Source organism: Rhipicephalus microplus, chromosome 5 (genome assembly GCF_043290135.1).
Source record: "Rhipicephalus microplus isolate Deutch F79 chromosome 5, USDA_Rmic, whole genome shotgun sequence".
Classification (NCBI taxonomy): domain Eukaryota; kingdom Metazoa; phylum Arthropoda; class Arachnida; order Ixodida; family Ixodidae; genus Rhipicephalus; species Rhipicephalus microplus.
This window is the reverse complement of record NC_134704.1, coordinates 33,044,166-33,050,165: the sequence shown is the minus strand read 5'-3', so window position 1 is coordinate 33,050,165 and position 6,000 is coordinate 33,044,166. Positions and strand designations below refer to the sequence as shown.

At 41.5% G+C, this 6,000-nt stretch overlaps 1 non-coding gene across 1 annotated transcript in view; it reads right to left on the bottom strand.

Moving 5' to 3' along the window:
- Positions 1–478: 478 nt before the first annotated feature.
- Positions 479–6,000, bottom strand: part of LOC119173928 (uncharacterized) — a 42,024-nt gene continuing 36,502 nt past the window's right edge. The window contains exons 3-6 of the transcript XR_012895321.1: positions 3,838–3,974; positions 3,029–3,145; positions 2,878–2,939; positions 479–934 (exon numbers count right to left, since the gene is read on the bottom strand). This is a non-coding gene — a transcript (uncharacterized LOC119173928). The remainder of the gene's footprint in view (positions 935–2,877; positions 2,940–3,028; positions 3,146–3,837; positions 3,975–6,000) is intronic.

Genomic DNA, 6,000 nt, shown 5'->3' with positions numbered 1-6,000 from the left:
ATACCCGCCGACACAAGTCATTGAGACAAGAACTTGGCGCCAGCGTACAAAGTTGCCAACATTTAAGAAAGAAGAAAAACAGATCATCAGCGATTCAACGTTGATAAAAGCCAAACTTTATGACTAGACCAAAATATCAGTTCTATTTGTGGTACCGTACCATGAGAGTCGTTTTGACTGTTCTGTTAGAAAGCAAAAAAAAAACTACAAAAAAAAGAACACACGTAGTGCATCGCAGAGACATGTGGCAGAAGATTGCCTCGTAAACTGCAGTTACACTGTTTCCCCACGATTCGAAAGGAATGTACCTCGTTGAGGACCAGTACAGAAGATCAAGCACTGCCTAAAATACAAAACTCCGTGGAACAACTACATGTACTGTCCGTGTTTTAGATTCTGCATGCGCTTGGACTTACTGAATATTTTGTACTCTCCTCTAGTCTATCTTGATCTGTATATACACTTTTCACATCCGCTGGCGCAAGGTAATGAACCATATACTAAATGTTAACGTTTCCGCGTTGCACTTATACTCATTAAATATATTGTAATGATTGCTAATGAAGAGTTCTTTTCTTAAGCGTGACATCTTTTGTACGCCGTCTTTCAGACCTCGAAGCACGCTGGACGTTCTGTTCCTTCTAGCACAAGAAGCACTTTGTGATAACATAATACAGCTAGCCTATAAGATAGCACTTTTCACAGCTACGGGCCACGTGATGGCGTGGCAGAAATACTAACTTGCGCCGTTATAAATCGCGACAACCTGATGGCGAGTGTAACTAGCTTTCTGGACAACAGGCAGTGGTCGAGGTATCCACGCGGTCCTTATTCACAACGCGCTTGTGGGAGGCGAATGATTGATTCTCAGGAAGGAACGCCCGCACCACCTCCTGGGTATCCGCGTTAAGTACCAACTCCTCTTCACAAAGGACTGCAAAAAATGGAAACCAAAGAGCACCATCAAAAGTTATCAGCCATTTCACACTGTGAAGTTGGATGTGACCAACAAAAATGTCAAGTACTCGACACAGAGGGGACACAACTTTTCGAACCATAGCCGATCAGACACCATGCAATTCAACCCGAAGTGTCTGGTCTTTTTCATATTCTACGTATGATTCTATAGAATAGTGGTTCTCAAATGAGCGTCCGCGAAGCCATTTTGGTGGGTACACAAAAGCCATGTTCTATAAAAATTGACCGCGTGACGGCCTGCTTCCGACAGCAAATGTCATCGAAAGACGACAGTCTTTCGCCGGCTTTCATTTTCGGGCATAGTGTTTTGAGCGCAGCTTTTGAAATACTGTGATCTTTAGAATTATGTATCTATGTGTTTTAAATTAGAAGAACACACCACCTAAACCTTACGTGTTGATTTTGACCTAAGATAGGCCTAATATTTGCTTTTTGATCGACTATGTTGAGAAGTATAAATACAGCCACCAGTTCAAGATGGCTGGGCATTCAGCAAGTGCTTAAACTTTAGTCGAGTAGCTCAATTAGGTGACAGAGAGACAGACAGACAGGCCAAAATTTCTACATTCAAGAATCCCAACAGTCTGTCATAGCACAATATGTCCCATAACAATGGTTTCTTCGAAATTTTGCTATGCTTCACTGTGGAGTATTTTTGCAATGCAGCAGAACCAACCTGTAGTAAAGCTTCTGTTACAGTTTATTAAGTGTTGTTGGGTGGGACTGTACTTTGTGTTTTTGTTTAGTTGGGTATAACATAGTGCTTCAAGGACACAGACACAAGAAGAGACAACGTAACACACAGATTACGCCTTGTGTGTTTCGTCATTTCTTCTTGGGTCCGTGTCTCTTTTGTGCAGCGTTATGTCCACTAATGGCAAACCAACAGGCCCAAATAACAACCTTGATTTTTATGCGTTGTTCTGTGAATGAATTTTTATGAACTATGCTTAGCTCGTGTTTTGTGTAATTTCCATTGCTATGTTTTCGCGTACCTATCATCTGTGAAAAGGAGTAGGTGGCGCTATAGAAAAGCACCAACATATCCAAAACACCGTGTTTTAATATAGAAGAACTGGAGGACAGGCACAAGACACTAATAAGTAGAATCCTCAAAAGTGGTCTTTCGCCATCCCCGACATCCGAGAAAAGCGCATACAGATACCTTACATTGGCAGATATTATGAGTTTAGGTATGCATCAATTTGGCATCAATTTACAAAAAAATAAGAAAGAGATGTAAAACCAAAATAGTAGTGTAAAATGCAGTATAATGCCACAAGAAATAGTTTCTCAATTAAAAAATGAACATTTCACTTTAGAAATGAGCGCTGCCTCATGAAAACAAGTCGAACAATATATCAGTTTTTAACATCTCCACAATCGTATACTTTCCTTGAAGATGAACTCAAGTTTTGCAGTGAAAAATTGGCACATTCAGCGTAAATATGTAGGCCATCTGAGGCTAGTGCATCTAATTACAACTGTAGTTGGGGTAAAACCTTGACAGCACATACTCAGGGCCGGTTCTATATGCCAGTGAGCTCTGTATTCGGCTTACTGTAAATAAAAGTACTACTACTACTACTACTACTACTACTACTACTACTACTACTACTACTACTACTACTACTACTACTACTACTGCTACTACTACTACTACTACTAATGTAGCTTGGATGAATATTACATTTTATGCCAGATTAGACTGTTGAATGACAATTTCTGTGAAAGTGAGAATTTCATTTTTACGTGTTAAGTAAACGTGAAGACTAGCCTTATTCGTACCTCATATATGCTCACTGATTACACCCACGTGGGTCGTGTGCTTAGCCACAGTGAGAGCGGGGTGAAGCCAGCGATTATCCAAGGACGTTAATTGGGTCAGGCGATACTCACATGTACGCTCATAAATCACGCTTGAACGATTGCTTCTGACATTAATTACACTGCAGTGGCCCCTGCAAAACAAAAAAAAGAACGGAAGAGTGTGAGAGAGGCAGTTGATGTATATTACCTATTCTTGTGACTACATGACGGGATGACCCACCCTTGGAATGCGAATCCAAGATGGGGCTCCCGTTCATCGACGCCAGTGGCGCGTATTTCTTCTTGTTTGCCGGAGAATCTACCGGCACCGTCTCCATAACGAGCTCCTCTGTTTTGTCTGCGATTGGGTGCAAACGTTCAGACGATAAGTACGTCGCATGTCGTGAGACTTTAGGCACTAGCAAATTAGTGCCAATAATTGACAGTATAACGACAGCGGGGATTGTAGTACATGAATTTTCAATATCGCTTTAAAGTTTGGAGTTTTCCCTGTGTATGAAAACATTTCTCGTCACGCCGGGTTACAGAGCATGTATGCATAGCGATACTTTCGTGGTAACATGGGAAAGGCGTTTTTGAAGGCAAGCTTTATTAGGCGAACTACTGCTAGGAATTAATGCGCCGATTCTCACGCAAACACTTATGCGTAACAGCGTATGTCATTTCAATTGTGTGCTTTTGATTTCCAACTGCCCTCGTTATGATTTATAGACGCGCCATATTGCGACACTGCAGATTCATTTCGACCACTTATGGCTTTTTGGCAAGAATTTTAATCTTGATAAGCAGCTACTGTCACATTGCACCTCCGTTAGAATGTGGCTGCCGCGGAAAAGAATCGAACACACACCCTGGTAATTAGCGACGCAGTGCAACGAAACCCAATAGCCGCAACGCCATCACGAGAGATTGTCCCACATGGGCATTGAATGGCTTGTATTCAACGCAAAACGTGGTAATCCAAAGCTCACGTCATCGGCCGTGCAAGAAACAATGCAGTGTAACAGATTAGTTGCGTGTAGCGCTTACGATTTGGAATGTCGTGGTTGTAGCGCGATCTGCAGGCATTGTACAGCGGGCACCGTGACCAAAAGCAGCAGACGATCACTAGTATCGTGAGCGCGAAGCAGGTCAACGTCACCGACACTGCGATGGCTGTCGCCAAGCTGAAACGAGAAAAATAACGCACAGATGAAGTCAGGTTATTGCGTACGTGTTTGAATTGGGATGTCAGTATGCTAATCGGCCAATTAATTATGAAACTATTCTGACTGATTGTGTGGACCACACATAAAAATCGACCCTGTTTCGAGATGTGCAGTTGCCCAATTATTGAACTAGTGTGTACGAGTAGCAATGTTTAACATGAAAGTGTTTTATGACAGGGTCTTTTAAGACTTCAGTGACGTATTTCTGTCAAGGAAATGACGTAGAAAAGTACGGCTGATCAAAAGATAAAAAGCGCCGTCAACGGCAGTCGAATTTGTGACCCTTCGGTCGGCGGTACCAGATGCAGGACACGCTATTCACTGCGCCATGGTCACAGGCTTTGTGGGGTTTAAAACGTGGAACACTTTTACTTGTAAGACTGTCTTCTCACGGTGTTCTTGGTAAGGTGTAGTACCGTTTCATGACCATGACATTCACGATTAGTTCGTTCAATACGTAGTTTCTCCGTGTCCGTCTTATTTGGCGCATTTCCAATGGGAGAGTGCAATTTTGTCGACACCTTGACACATCGACAGCTTACAGAGTACGACGGTGCAGAGTACCTTATCCATAGCGTCGGCGTGGCTCATAGCATCCATCCATACCAAAAATAGCTCTGCAACGGGCCTGCTTCACCTGGATGTAACTCCACGTTCCCCACTTACTCTTGTCCCGCGAAAAATTAGGGCCGGCCAACAGGGAAGACACAACGCGCATTAAGTTTCACTCTAAAGGGGTAATGGCATTCAATAACTCTAAGATGTCGCGAGTAGGCAACCCTAGCCCAAGTGTGGCATACAGTAATGGTCTTATAGCTAGCTGTGCCACCACTTTCTTTGGTTCCACTCTTATCATTAACTACGACAGCTATCACAGCCATTTGTGACCACAATGACACGTTTAATCACTAATCAATTATGAATCATAGACGTTAGTCGTCGAGATGGAGATGTATCCGTAACCGTCAATGGGGATGAATATACGTTAATTAAAGCTTTGCTGTCAAATTGCAACAGCCATTGTATAAGCTCTCTTATATCAATATGCAGTAAACATCAAACTTCTTCAAAGAAATGTTTTACTTTCGTGTCATACCGATTCCTTTGACGGAGGAATCAATCATGTTTTTTTTTGTAAAGTGGCTATACAACTGAATTAGGTTTCGTAAAGTGTGAATGCAGTATATACGTAAAGGCAAGATGTTTTTATTAAAGGCTGAAGCAATGCCAATGTTTTAAGTTGATTTTTAAGGCTATTAATTGGCTAGCTTGATACCACTATACGTTTGAAGCGTCATGCTTCACTTTATTATGTTCGAAAAAAAATGAATATTTACCTTTTCTCTGCCTTCTTGAGCTATTAATGTGAGTAGTCACTGCAGTTGAATTAGTTCCCCTAGCTTGAATATTTTTCCCTATGAGATTGCTTCGCAGATTGTTACTTCACGTTTTTATTATTTTCTGTTTTGTATGTGCAATGCTCTTCGATAATTCGAGCTTGTGATTTCTCACCGTATGTGGACGCTCGAATACAAATCGCTAACGCTGTTTCATAAACCCTGTATTACTGCCCCACACGTGCTCGTGTGTTGTATGGGACACATACATTACATATAGAACAAAAAGGCCGTTGACTATAATGAATCAATGCAGAACCTTGATGCTCTAGGCAGGCTATACTAAGAATTATACAAAATGGAATACACCACAATTAGCCTGTAGTTTTTTTAGAAAGGTAACCTCTGGGAAGCTGTACGTACAAAAAGGTTAAGATGATTATGTGGAAATAAATTTACGCATCGCTCAAAGAACTGTGCACGTGTATTTCGCAGTTTTGACACGTGGCTTAGAGCAAGATATACAGGTTACAGAATATACTTGTAATTAAAAGACATGTTATGACTGCCTGACATAAATTCTCGTGTTTCATTTTTTGTGGACTGATTAGTCCCTGGTGATGTGAAAAGACATTTTTTCAATACTA